The 15,336-nt window shown below is 31.6% G+C and overlaps 1 long non-coding RNA gene and 1 pseudogene across 1 annotated transcript; both read left to right on the plus strand.

The window, feature by feature from the left end:
- The first annotated feature begins 306 nt into the window (after window positions 1-306).
- LOC146908769 (uncharacterized) lies at window positions 307-959 on the plus strand. Its single transcript, XR_015020420.1, has 2 exons — window positions 307-479; window positions 682-959. It is a non-coding gene; the product is annotated as an uncharacterized LOC146908769 (long non-coding RNA).
- Window positions 960-12,678: 11,719 nt separating this feature from the next.
- LOC146908770 (ATP-dependent zinc metalloprotease FTSH 8, mitochondrial-like) lies at window positions 12,679-14,955 on the plus strand (annotated as a pseudogene).
- The last annotated feature ends 381 nt before the right edge of the window (window positions 14,956-15,336 follow it).

The following is a 15,336-nucleotide window of genomic DNA, read 5'->3' on the forward strand; positions in this document are numbered from 1 at the left end:
TATTTTGACCCATGAGCTTAAATATGTTTAAAACCCACCAATTATTCTAACACATACATAGTTATTCAAAGGTTCGATCATTGAATACATGATAAAAAATTCTTTTAATGAACCAATCGTTTTCACATATAAAATCTCACCCTCCATTATTGATTCATGAAGAAAAAAAATTACATACATAATTTAACTTCTTTCCATTTTTCTCTAACATGCAATTCTTAGATGAAACTCTTCAAACTCTTGGTGATACTCTGGAATTTAGTTTTGTTGTTTTTGCTTATCTATCTTACTCTTCACATATATCTTGATTATTCATTTAGTACTACTTTTCTACCTTTATTTTTTATTTTCTTTTATTGTCTAATATATATGTGACTATATTTTCCGTGTGAACAAGGAGAAAAGGAAAAAATAGGCTTCTATTTTTGCTTTCGTTGCACCCTTGATGCTCTAGCCTTAGAAAAACTACATCTCATAGCGTAAGTATATGTCTTTTACATTAATACTTGCCTATACTGAATTAAATTATGTAATTTTTATTGCAATTGTTTTATGTAGTAAATTTTATAGGTTTATTCTAAAAGATAAATTTAAATTAATTATTTTAATTTTTTAAGTCAGAATATTTTATTGTTATACTTATGAGTTTTATATTAAATTGACAACAAGTTGATGTTGCAGACATTCAATCAAAGGATGACAGACCGCGATGAATTTAGGAATATAAAACATGTGTCTTATTTTTAAATATATGTTGTATACAAAGTGTTTGTGATCTATTTCGATGTCATGAGAATGATAGAAACTAAGTGGGAAGTAAAAGATTTTGAAGTTGTCATCCATGTTGTGATATGGTTATTGTAACATAAGAATGAAAATGATGGAACTCGACTATTCGGTGATTTTGTCTCTTTTTCTCTCATATATATTGAAAATGCAATTCATGTGCTTATATAACACTCTTTTGGATTTTCCTATCATTTTTAATATTAAGTTAGAATTATGATTATGTGTAACTATTTGAAAAACTTTTCACTTACCCCTATCTAATAATCTCTAATACTATTAATGTAATTAAGATTCACTTACATAAAAAATTCACCCTTCTTTACTTCATACACATATATGAAGTAACCTTTGAATTGTGTGTGATTGAATAGTACTAAATGAATTCTCATCTTAAAATAATAGTGATGTATTCTCACTATAATAGTGCTATATAGCAAAACATAATAATAAAAGAAAAAAGTCAAACAAAAATATTGGAGAACATAAACGTGATCCAAAAAAAATAATAATAATAAGATTACGTAGAGTGACATGGAGGTAAACTAAGTTGTTGACTAAAAATGTCCGGACCAATTATAAAAGTCGGAATAGAATCCCAAAGGTGGAGGTTACGTAGGAAACTTTAAAAGAAGCTAATTTTTCAACACAAGAATAAATCTTTTTAATAAATATGAGAGACCTTAAATAAGATAGAAAAACAAGAGTAAGCACTTACGTCACATTGCGTAGTTTTCAAGAACATGATAAAAAAAAAGAAGGTAATCTTATATAATTACACTATTAGGATAACTATGACATGTGTTTAAACTTATAGAATATTATAAGATCCATCAAAAATCATATTCACTATCCATAAAATATTTACGTAAACCTACGATGTAAATCATGACAACTTCCGATATTTTTAAACAATACACATATTATTAATATAAATCAATATTAAACATAATCGTATCACTATATTTCAAAAAGAATATATAAATCTTTTGATAAAAAAAAAATTACAAATCATTGAATTATATATGAGTATGCTTATCACAATTTTTATTTTCTCATTTGAAAGAAAAAATACAAGCACTATTTTAATCAAACCCGTGCAACGCACGGGTTATATACCTAGTACTTAATAAAAGTACCTTAGTAAAATTAACTTTTTCCATTTATAGATTTTTTTTAAATTGTCAAATGTAGAGTTTAGTAATGCTGGGATAAGAGTTCTTTGGGAATAACAACAATTTATAGTTAGTTATAAGTATTAAATGAAAGTTAAATGAATGTTTAGAGACTTAAAAAAAACAGGCACTTAAGAAAAAGCCGAAAAATTGAAGGATTTTTTTTGGAAATCATGACATTTTTGGGTCTTAATTCGTTGCACCTTGCGAATGACCACATGCACCCTCCCCTTGGCACTTGCAATAGCACCAAGACAAGATCCAAATTTTTTCAACACCCAATCTTCTTTTCCGGTCGTAGGTAGTGTAGTTTCAAAGAAAGTTATGAAGAAAAGGAAGACTTTTTTTTTTTTTTTGCGTAGAAACAAGTATCACAAGGTGAATCTGACTTATAACAATTGGAACAAAAGGAAGATTTTATTGATATCAACAAGTTTATCAAATGATGAATGACCAAATCGTATATTCTTCCCCTAACTCCTCTTCCACATGAAGATGAACCTCTACCATAAGATGGAGAGTATTATGCAGCAGCCAAGATCTTAGATTCATCAAGAGGGAGAATATCATTCCTTTCTTGTTGCACAAGTAAATAGTAATCCCAAGTAATGGAATCATGATCTTCATTGGGAGAACGAGGTAAAACACCACCATTGATGAAATGGTGTTTATGTTTTAATTCAAAGCAACAATGATGAAGCGTGACCAAAAATAGTAATTGGATCCATTCAACTAAGGCGTTGTAAGAATATTTCCTGGATTCTCATTGAGATGCATGAAATAAAGGTTTAACATATCATTTTGATAATCCTTTTGATGAGTAGGAACATGTCCTCCATTGACACTACTAGCGATACTATTCATAAACATGATAAAAGATGAAGATGAATTGCAGAAAGATAACAAAAAATATTTTTGTTATAAGCAGTATGATTATTATAAGCAGTGTAATAGTTCACACACACTGCTTGATATTCCATAATATACAATTCAACGGATTAAAATTGGGCGGTGTTGAATCTGCGCCTCATATGATAAAATTCACACAAGCTAAGTAAAATTAAGCTAAATAAAATTCATGCATAACGTGTTTTAACAATTCGTGCTCCATTCGTGCATGTGGTGTGTCGCACCATTTAGCACTACTCATACTAAAACTTATTTCACCCGCCTCATTATAAAAATGCCCTTTTGACAATATTTGTCTATCTTAAATGCATAGTAATTGATTAGTTTAGAATACTAAACCAATATTTAAACAATAAAGTATCATTATTCGTTGTATTTCAATTTATCTAACTTCTCTACTAACTACGTACATTTAAAACATTATTTTAACAAATCAAATTCATTTTATCATTAAAATTAACCCAGCTAATTTTTCTTTAGAATGTGCAAAACATAGACACATAAAATAAGACAGGGAGCAGAGTATTTCTCATAGAAACTTATTCCATGGTTATGCATGAAGATCAGATAGTGACAATACTTTTTTTTTTTGAGAGAAGATAGTGACAATACATGACATTTTTTGTTGTTTATATTTTAGAAAGGATAAAGTACACTTTTACTTTTCAAACAAATTACGTGAACGCTATACAGGTCTGGCTCCAGCCATCCAATTTTGCAAACTAACCTAATTTTTTAGAAAAAGGATAAGTGACAAAGTATCATCATTAATTAATATAGTAATGAAAGAATTAGCAAGGCATATATGATGTCGCCAAGACCATTAGACCTAGTTGGATCCACGTAACCTTTGGCATATACTTACTATTCCGTTCTTAAATTTCTTTTATGTCCTGCTAACCGGTGCTCCGGACACTGGTTAAGCATACCATAAAAGGGAATTATTATCATAAAAGGAAACTGTTTTTGACTTTATTATAAATTAATTACACAATTTCCAGGGGCGGAGGCAGGAATTTAAAGCTAGGGGGACTGAGTATATGGAACATAATTTGATTAAAAAATAATTTTTTAAATACAAAAGGTATATAAGAAACCCTAAACTAATATTTTCTTTTTTGATATAGATAGACGAATTGACAAAATTATTATAAACTCACGCACATAAATATCGGACGGGGTTCGAACCCCGATTATTGTGTCCATCAAACAATTTTGAAATTTTTTGTCAGTTAAGCTAGAACTTGTGGGCAATTTATAACTATATTTAGTATGAGAGGAATTAATCCGTAAGTATAGTCAACATACATTAATATCTTTTATGTATGGGGAGGACCATATCAATATATTTTACGAAATTTGAGATAATTTAAAATAATATAAAGTATAAAACTATTGATATTAGTTGTCAATTAATCTAATAACATGGTAAAAAAAATACATTTTTTGATAGAAAGAATAGACATATTAATTAGATTAATTGGGGGGACCGTCACCTAATACATACCTTACTAAACATTTTAACCTAGTTAATTGTAGCATATAAAAAAATCATTGCAAATGTAGGGGGGACCATATGGCCCCTAAAGGCCCCCCACTACCTCCGCCACTGACAATTTCAATGCATTAACTATTATATAATATTCATTTTTCATATCTTTAACCAGTGCCCCGGGGGCACCGGTTAGCATTTCCCTTTTCTTTTAAAACGATGGAGATATCTTTTTTGAAGGGAAAAAAAATGGAGATGTTAACCCATTGAATGTGATTGATTCTAATTCAATAAGTTAATATCATATTTTTGATAAATAAAATTTAATATGATTCTAATTAATAAATGTCCATTCTTAGCAAAATAACACTTTATGACCGTAAAGCATAAAGTTATATTTTCTATAAATTACAAAATTTATATTTATTTTTTGGCTTCAAAATAAAAGTTGTCTTTTTTAATTTCTTAATCTTTTTTTTTCTTAATCTAAAGATATACTTGTTGCATTTTTTTAAAATTATCTACACATGAAAATCCCAACTAACCAACCAAATAAACAAAAAGAAAGAAATATGTGACCTAACCAAACACATAATCAATAGTAACGTCAATGAAGACATGAGTTTGGTTGTGGTCCCCACTTAGATTTTCTTGCCACTACATTGACACACTAACTCTAACGATTACTCTCTCCGTCCCGCAATAGATGATCTATTTAAAAATGTGCAATTTTGACCTAACTTACTTTGACCATATTTTTCTACTAATATACAAAGATAAATAATATCATATAAGATGTCGTTAGATTCGTTTCGACGAGTATTTTTAAAATATCAAATTTTTCATAATTTTTTCTAATATATTTATTCAACATATTTAAGCTCAAAGTTATGCATTGCTATGCGTAATAGGGTCAACTGTGTCATGTATTATGGGATGGAGGGAGTATACTCCTATATGACAGTACACGTGCACTTGGATTGTCTTGATGACCCCACGAATTCGACTTAGGTAACATAGTGGCGGGCTATGTCACATGACATAGCCAGTAATATTGTGCCACGTGTCATTTCTTTTTTCTTTTTTTTTTTAAAATAAAATAAAATAAAAGAAAACAACAAAAGTGGAACACGATCCCTCACTTCTTCTTCTCCTTCAAAACGCTTTCGTCGTTCCCTCATTTCTCCCTGTGCTACCCACCCACAATCAGCTGTGCACAGGCCGCCTTCACTTCTCCACCATTCACCGCCTCCTTCCTTCATCCCCGCCTCCCTCTGCCGCTGGAATCATCTATGCACAGGTCACACAGGTACCGTCGATTTTCATGAAGTGATGGATTGATGAAATGCGTCGTAGAGATATTGTTTCTTGGTCAACTTTAACATCTAGTCTTGTTAAAAACAATCTTCCAGCTGAAGCACTTTCTGTTTTCCAACAGATGCAGAAGGGTCATTCTAATCTTCAAAATTCGCTTGATTGGGCTATTATGTTGAGTTTGATATATGCGGTTTCAAGCATAGGTGTGATTGAGTTGGGTATTTGGGTTCATTCTTTTACTGTCAGGATGAGGATTGTTATTACTGTTCCATTGGGTACTGCTCTTATTAATATGTATTCGAGATGTTTGATGAAATGCCGGAAATAAATATAGTCACCTGGACTGCGTTGATTAATGGGCTTGTTGACGTAGTAGGGAAGCTTTAAAAGTTTTTGATGTCTGGAAAGAGTCTAGTTTGAGCCCACATATGTCATAGGTAGCACTAGCAGCCAATTCTCCAACATTAGTTATTGTCTTTCTTTTGGAAAGTGTAACACCACCTTTTTTCTCTAAATATAGAATCTCTAAAAAAATTACTTCAGGATTAAAATAAGAATCATGTTAATGAGTGTCTCTACGACACTCCTTAAAAAGTTAAAAGATAAAATTTTAAATTAAAAATGATATTTTTAAAATTTTTAATAAATTGATTAAGCAACTTCCAATGCAAATATTACTTTTGGGGTACTATGTTTGATTCGTTAATCAGCGTTCCAGGGGAACCGATTAAAATATGGGTTTTGCTACCAATTATCATAATAAGGATATTGTTTAAGAAACTCATAAATAAAAATTTTGTCTTCAAATTATAAGTCAAACACATATAAAAGTCATAACTAAACAATTTTTAATTCAAAAGTTATTAATTTTGGATGGTTGAACAATGTCCTAAGCAGGGCCGGCCCTAGGCATAGGCCGGGAGTGCGACGGCCTTGGGCCTTGCCGGTAGGGGGCCCTTAAAAAAAAAATTACAACAGGGGGTGTGTATAGAAATATTTGTTTTTTGGGCGGTGTGTATAGCAAAGTTTACTGAAAGGCCCAACCATGTTGATAGGCTGTGCTGAAGCCCGTTAATGTTTATGGTCCTTTTGTCTCAATTTGCTATATACACCCCTTGTATACGAAGTTTCTATATACACCCTCCCAATAAATTTTTTAGTTTTTCTTAATAATTTGCCAAAAAAATTATTATCGAAAAAATTTGTGATATTGTTTTGGGCCCTTTGTTTCTGATAATGTGCCTCACTAATATTAAATATATTAGTCATATTTATTATCCAAGAAATTGGGAATTTTATAATAAAACAAATTATATTTTAGTTGAAAATAAGCCTACTAGATAAATTAATCTTAATGTTGTCTTTCAATTGTTCCAAAAAATCAAATTATATCATTATGCTAGACGAATTTAGGATCATGTGACCCACTCATCTTTCTTTGTTTTTTTGTTCTTTTTTGGTATTAAAAAGCGGGGAAAAACGAAAAGAATACCTGATAAAATCACAACAATGAGGTAATTTTTTTTTTAATGTATTATGTAAGGGATCCTTTTCTCATATTATGTCTAAGGCCTGTAAAACTCTAGGAACGGCCCTGGTCCTAAGGACACTTGTTAAGACATTCTTTAAAAAGTTGCAAAAGTTATGATTAAGTGCCTTAAGTGCACTTTTTAAGGATTCCTAATGACTTTGTCAAAACAAAAAAAAAAGGATTCCTAATGACAAAATTAATATTCTTTAAAAAAGTCAAAAACTCTAATTTTCAATATATTGATTACATAAATTTTCAATATCTTATTTACTAAAGCTTAACCCGTAAAGCTAACCCTAAACCTAATATTTTCCCCCCATTTTTTCCTCTACTTTTCTAAGCCATTGGATCTTGCGCATTTAGGCGCCATTCAATTTTAGCCATTGATCATATTTCATATTTATCTCTTCTATTTTCTGAAACAACTATTTCGTATTTATCTCTACTATTTTTCGAAACAATTATTTCATATTTATCTCTTCTATTTTCCGAAACAAATATTTCATATTTATCTCTTCTATTTTCCGAAACAACTATTTCATATTTATCTCTTTTGTTTTTCGAAACAACTATTTCATATTTATCTATAGCCCTAATTTTCCGAAACAACTATTTCATATTTATCTCTTGTGTTTTCCGAAACAACTATTTCATATTTATCTCTTCTGCTAGATAGTGAACAAATCTATTTCTATTTATTTTTATCTATAAAAGTTAACCCGTAAGCTAATGTTAGCCCTAATTTTAACCTAAACCTTAGGGGTTAAATTTCCTGTTTTAACCCTAACCTAAAGCTTAATTCCGGAACAACTATAGCCCTATTTTTCCGAAAAAATCTTATCTTCTTATATATAAAAGTTAACCCGGGTGAATATTTTAGCCCTAATTTTAACCTAAACCTATTGCATAGATTTACTGTTTTAACCCTAATGCTTATTTTCTGGTTTAACCTTATCTGCTTCATACTCTTTCTCTTATTATTATTATTATTATTATTATTATTATTATTATTATTATTATTATTATTATTATTATTATTATTATTATTATTATTATTATTATTATTATTATTATTATTATTATTATTATCTTCTTATCTCTTATTTATTAAAGTTAACCCGGACGCTAAATGTTGCCCTAATTTTAACTTAAATTTTATGCTTACTTTTACTGTATTATCCCTGTTTAATTAAACCTATTTAATTTAGTTAATTTAATCAAATTCTTATTTTCAAACGGAGAGATCTCTTATCTCTTATCTCTTATTTATTAAAGTTAACCTGGACGCTAACGGTTGCCCTAATTTTAACCTAAATTCTACGCTTACTTTTACTGTATTACCCCTGTTTAATTAAACCTATTTAATTTAATTAATTTAATCAATTTAATCAAAATCTTATTTTCAAACGGAGAGATCTCTTATCTCTTATTTATTAAAGTTAACCCGGACGCTAAATGTTTCATCCTATAATCGTTGCTCCTATTTTCAACTCATCGTTGCTACTTTGTTTTTACTAAACGGAGTCCATCCTATAACAGTTTCCTCCTATTTTGTTTCCCTGCTCCTACTTTGTTTGCAAGATAAACAATAAAAAATATATATACTACTAAATCTTGAGGTGTGACGGTACTTGAAATTTTTAGAAATTGCAACTTTAGAATATAATTGTTCTTGAATGTATGATTTAGGGTGTCTCTATCACCCCTAATTTCCCAAATGTTGATGGCTTCTACTTGGAAATAGGAATAAAACTTAATAGACTGATCAATTCAATATGCTATATTTATTATTATAAAAATATTAGTGGATGGTAAGAAAAAAGAGAACATGAGTGGACCTTTAATTAAAAAAATAAAATTTAGTATAAGTGAACCAAGTGGATATGAAAGCATGGGTGGCGAACGGTTAATATGCACATGAGTCCTATAGGGGTCCTATATATTTCATGGGTGGCGGCTGCCCCTTTTCATTAGTACCTAGCTTCGTCCCTGTACTTAACATATGATGTTACGTTACGGTATCAAGGACGATGTCATGGAAAATTATGTTATAGTACAGTACCAACGTCTATGATTCTTAATATTATGAAATACTATATGACAATCATAACATTTATCTAAACTATTTTGTTACTTATTACCGTCAAATATTACCTTCCATATGACCCGTGCGTTAGCACGGGTCGATGGTCTAGTATTGCTGGTAAGCACCTCCGGTCACTGGGAAAACCCTACCTTTTTCCATCTTAAAAATTTACTATTAATTATTAAAAAAAAAGTGATGTATTTAATGGAACAAATTAAAAAAATGTGATAAAAAGTTGGTTTTACTCAATCATATGTACATATTAACTATAACTATTGATGTATTTTTACTATTATAAGTGCATAGTGAACAAAAAAGGTCATGATCCATGTAATAATAATTATAGGGCACAATTAAAAAATAAAACAATAAAGTTGTTCTGGAAATTTAATGTTACGCTGTTTTATGACATTTCATTTTTACAAACGTGATAAAAAAAATTTTGAACCGAAACAAACGTGATAATTTTATGCGACTGAAAACGGATGTTTATCAAAATTCCTCAAGTGATAATATATGACTGCCTCCTCGGCTCCTCCGGCCAAACAAAGCACCAAAGCAAGAGATTAGAAAGAAGGTATGGTGGTTTGGGGGGTGAGACGGATTAGGGAATTCAATATGGCGTTACTTGGAAAATGGTGTTGGAGGATGAGGGTGGAGGTTAGGAGTCTTTGGTATAGAGTCTTAGTGGCGAGATATGGGGAGGTCAGTGGATGTTTAGCGGAGGAGGGAAGAGCAAACTCAGTTTGGTGGAATAATTTGATTAATATTAAAAGTGGAGTTGGTGTGGGAGGTTGTCGGTGGTTTGATGAGCATTTAGGGAGAAAGATTGGCGATGGTACTGAAACTTTATTTTGGTGGGATCCATGACTTGATGGTATGATCTTAAAAAATAGTTTTAGTCGCCTTTTTCATCTTGCTGATAATAAAATGGCAACGGTGACTGAAATGTTCTCTCTTGGGTTGGGGGAGGGTGGTGAAGCTTGGAAGTGGCGGTGTCGGTTATTAGCTTGGGAGGAAGATCAAGTTCGGGAGTGTTGTGTGATTTTAACTAAGTGAGGCACCCTAAGTGAGGTGCCACATGTTAATTTTTTTTTTTTTTTGTCTTGGGGGGCCAAAACAGCTATTGTTGCAAAACTTAGGGGCAGTTTTGTAGTTTTTTTCTTAGGGGGCCAAAATCGCAGCTTCGTAAAAGTTAGGGGGTGAAAACTGCTATTAAGCCTTTTCTTTTTTAAATCAAGCAAGATGTTTTTGTTTTTTAAATTATGGTGAATTTGTTGTTTTTGGAATTTGTCTAGGCACCACCAGTTTGGTAATTTGAAAAGAAAGAAGTTTTCAGTTTTATGCCAACTTGAATTTTTTATATATATATATATATATATATATATATATATATATATATATATATATATATATATCCTTGATTTCAATCTTACTAATTTGTTCGTCTTTACACCCATGAGGCCATGACCATCAAGATGATAAAAAAAAAAAGGCATAAAGTAGAGAGAGCGAAAGAATAATACTGGAGAGGAAGTTGGGTAGTAAATGAATGTTGAAGTTTTCTACCGATGAAGACGATGGAATTTGGTAAGGTTGCAAGAATAAATTATCACTTATTTTTTATTTATTGAAAATGAAGTATTTGCTTTTGTTTAACGGAACATTGATGGAGCTAACGGCAGGGGGTGTCTTTGTTGAGTAAGAAACTAGAGGGGAGGTGGAGTATATTCACATAAATTTCAGGGGAGGTTACTGCAATTTTCCCTAGATTTTAATTTATTTGGACACTCTGAGTGTGTTAGGGATTTAGGCCCATTAAACATATGGTCAGGGGTTTTGCTAAATGACAGTGGAAACTTCGAACGAATATCATAGTAACTAAAACAATAAAAGGTTACTCATTATCAATCAAAGGTTATGATTCAACAACGTTGCTAATCAACTGATACATTTTTTTTCCTTTGAATTTGGATAAGACAAAAAAGACAAGAGAAATAGAAATACAGCCCGGCACCATGATGCTATGACTAAAGTCCACATTAGTACAACCTTTGACAGATATAACACAATTACAAACAAAGAGCAGACTCATTCCAAATAATCTAAAACAAATTAGCCACAGGTATTGAAAATGGTGAAAAATTGACAGTTAGTTATAAGCCTTGTCAAAATTCGGACGATATAAAAAAAATGGGTTAATTACGTTTGATTTCTTTTGATTTAGTCTTCTATAAAATTTCTTCAACTGTGAGATTTTCAAGTTTTCTATCCACACTTTTTATCCTTATTTTTAAGTCAAATCATATGTAGCATTTAGATTTTCGGGTGAGTTGTTTTAGACTTGTTAAGAATAATATAAAAATCTCTAAAATAGAAAGTTAGAATTTTTTAACAAAAAATAAATTAAAATGAACTTTTAAACGGCAACAATATAAAAATACATAGTTAATTCAAGTTTTGTTAATAAATTCTAATTTTTTTTGGAGAGATATAATATTTTAGATATGACTATGAAAAAAATTTAAAATTTATATTTTGACTTAAAAGTAGCGACCAAAGTGGTGATAGAAATCTTATTGAAGATAAAATTTTAGGGGAGCTAAAACGAAAAATTTATACAAACAAAATACATACGGGTTATGTTAACAAGGGCACTAGTTAAGAAAGTACAAAATAGAAACTTTTACTAGAAAACAACAAAGTTTTGAATTTTAAAAAGTTGAACATACAACTTTTTAACAATTTCCAATCCAAACTTTCTATATTAGTCTCCTTAACTAATGCCCCACGGGCATTAGTTAACATTACCCAAAACATATTTAACACATACAAAATTTACATTGTTTTTATCACAATTCTTTTATAAAAATGTTCATAAAAAATACATGTCTTATAAGAATTTCTTGTGATATTGAAACAAAAATGTTTAGAAATGAAATGAGGAAGGTTTTAAAGTCACATTATCTTTACGATCAGACAAAAATAGTGTGTATTAGGTCCATTGATGCTTGAAATGGTGTATCAAAACACGTTTTCACTAAAATTTTGTTTTATTTTAGCAACAATTTTTTGTTATAGATTAAATACAATACTAAAACATTTTTATTTTTAAATTTTTAATATCAAGACAAAAATTGAATAAATTTTCTGGAAGGACTAAAACTAAAATAATTTATAATCTACGAGACTAGAAATATATTTTTTCCTTAAATCTAATATATTGGCTTTAGAAATATTTTATTGTTTCTTTATATTTGGCCCATGCTTAAGTGTTTTGGAGCATCGTGAAAACCAGGAAGAAAAAGGAAACCGGTAACGAAACCCTTATTTGGAGCATCGTGAAAACCCTAGTCCCCCTTCCAGAGTTCCTTCGTGATTAATGGGAAACGATAAGCAGAAAACAAATGGAAAGAATAGTCAAAGTCTGGCACAGTGGATGAAGGTGGCCGTAGTAGGAAATTTTCAAGAAGCATTGAAGAAACTTGGCACCCCGTTGTCGGCGGTGATGACATTGATTAATTCTTTCATACTTTTATTTTCGTCCTTTTGGAAAGCAGAAGGAGATTAGCTTTCAGGAGTTTAATATTAAGGTTTTGGAACCAGGCTTAGTAGACCATATTGTTGTCTCCAACAAAGAACTTGCCAAAATATATGTGAAGAAGAGTAGTAATCAAAGTGAAGTAGGAACCCATCCTCCTGCAAAATATGAATATTATTTTAAGATTGGAAGTGTTGATTCTTTTGAGAGGAAGTTAGAGAAAGCACAAGAAGGACTAGGCATTGACCATCATGATTTTGTTCGTGTTACGTATTCTTCTGAAACCGATTGGGTTTCGGTGTTTATCATATTATCTACACTCTTGTTGGCTTTTGGAGTTCTCTTTCATAATAAGGAAAGTATTGATGGAATATTAAACCTCGGAAAAGCACATGTTACTAAAGTAGACAAATATGCTGAAAACAAGGTTGGTTAATTAGTACCTTCTTTTGTAAATATTTTCTATATTTGTTTTCTAACACCATGTTCCCCTAGTGACCATTGACATTGTCTTTCCCATTCTCACTTTTTCCTTAGTGGTGAATGAATAACTTAATTTAAGAGAATATTTTTCTTATATGAATTCATTTTGTTCAGGTCTATTTTAAAGATGTTGCTGGCTGTGATGAGGCAAAGCAAGAAGTTATGGAGTTTGTGCGCTTCCTCAAGAATCCCAAGAAATTCCAAGAGCTTGGCGCCAAACTTCCAAAAGGTGCTCTTCTGGTTGGTCCTCCAGGTACAGGAAAAACCCTTTTAGCAAAAGCAACTGCAGGGGAGTCTGGTGTACCGTTTCTTTCTATATCCGGTTCTGATTTCTTGGAAATGTTTGTCGGTGTTGGAGCAGCTAGGGTGAGAAACTTGTTTAAGGAAGCAAGGAAGTGTGCTCCTAGTATAGTATTTATTGATGAAATTGATGCAATTGGTCGAGCAAGGAGTAGTGGAGGTTACTCTCGTTCAAGTGATGAACATGAACGTACTTTAAATCAATTGTTGGTGGAGATGGATGGTTTAGGAACCACTGCTGGAGTTGTTGTGCTTGCAGGTACGAATAGTCCTGATATACTAGACAAAGCCCTGCTTAGGCCTGGGCGTTTCGATCGCCAAATAACAGTTGATAAACCCGACATCAAAGGTCATGACCAGATATTTCAGATTTACTTGAACAAGATCAAACTTTCCCACGAACCTTTGTATTTTTCACAAAGGCTTGCATCCCTTACTCAAGGATTTACTGGAGCAGAGATTGCTAATGTTTGCAATGAAGCTGCTCTAATTGCTGCGAGGACTGAAGAAGCACAAGTCACAATGGATCATTTCGAGGCAGCTATTGATAGAATCATTGGCGGTTTAGAGAAGAAGAATCGTGTAATAAGTAAGCAGGAAAGGCGTACTGTTGCTTACCATGAAGCAGGCCATGCTGTTGTTTGTTGGTTCTTGGAACATACCGAGCCATTGTTGAAAGTAACTATTGTTCCTCGTGGAACAGCAGCTCTTGGGTTTGCCCAATATGTTTCAAATGAGAACCTTCTCATGACAAAAGAGCAACTTTTTGATAGGACTTGCATGACCCTTGGTGGTCGGGCTGCCGAGCAGGTTTTCATTGGGACAATCACTACCGGAGCACAAAATGACTTGGAGAAAGTCACCAAGATGACATATGCTCAAGTAGCCATCTATGGTTTCAGCGAAAAAGTTGGCCTCCTCTCTTTCCCTCAAAGAGAGGACTCTTCTGAGACGTTCAAACCATACAGCAGCAAAACTGGTGAAATCATTGATAATGAAGTACGAGAATGGGTGAACAAAGCATACAAACATACCATTCAACTTATAGAAGAACACAAGGGAAAAGTAGCTGAAATTGCAGAGTTACTGCTCTAAAAAGAAGTACTTCACCAAGATGATTTGCTCCAAGTCTTGGGTCCGCGACCCTTACCCTTCAAGAGTGCTGAACTCTGTAATTATGATCAATTTAAGCTAGGGGTTCAAGATGAGGAGAAAGATGTCGAAATAATTGTTGATGGAACCCAAGGTTGTTCCCACATAGTTGAGTAAGTTTATTTCTGTTGCTATGAAACTATTTTGAAGTTATCAAGTTCAAATGAAAAAGGGATTGAGGGTATGATCTTAGTCGATACATTTTATTAGTTTAATTACTGATTCAGTAATAATTCTATCTACAAATATGAATCCTATATTTGACTTAATTATATTATATTCCATTTTTATACTGGTCCTGTTAATGTTGGTAACCAAGATTTAACTTTATGGATTTTTTTTCTCTTTAAGATTTAACTATATGATGTTTAAGGAGTCTGATGTACAGTTGACAATTTTTATAACGGAGAAATTGTTGTATATGATTTAAAACTATATACATGAGTACTCTTATCTGTAAATTGACATGACTGAAAATATTCAGGGTGCATGTATGATGTAACGAAAAGTAACTCATACAGTTATGGTTAGATGAGTCGTATCTAGTCGAATTGATCTAGATGA

This window comes from Medicago sativa, chromosome 7, assembly GCF_051527215.1.
Source record: "Medicago sativa cultivar Bolivia chromosome 7, Bolivia_mono, whole genome shotgun sequence".
Classification (NCBI taxonomy): domain Eukaryota; kingdom Viridiplantae; phylum Streptophyta; class Magnoliopsida; order Fabales; family Fabaceae; genus Medicago; species Medicago sativa.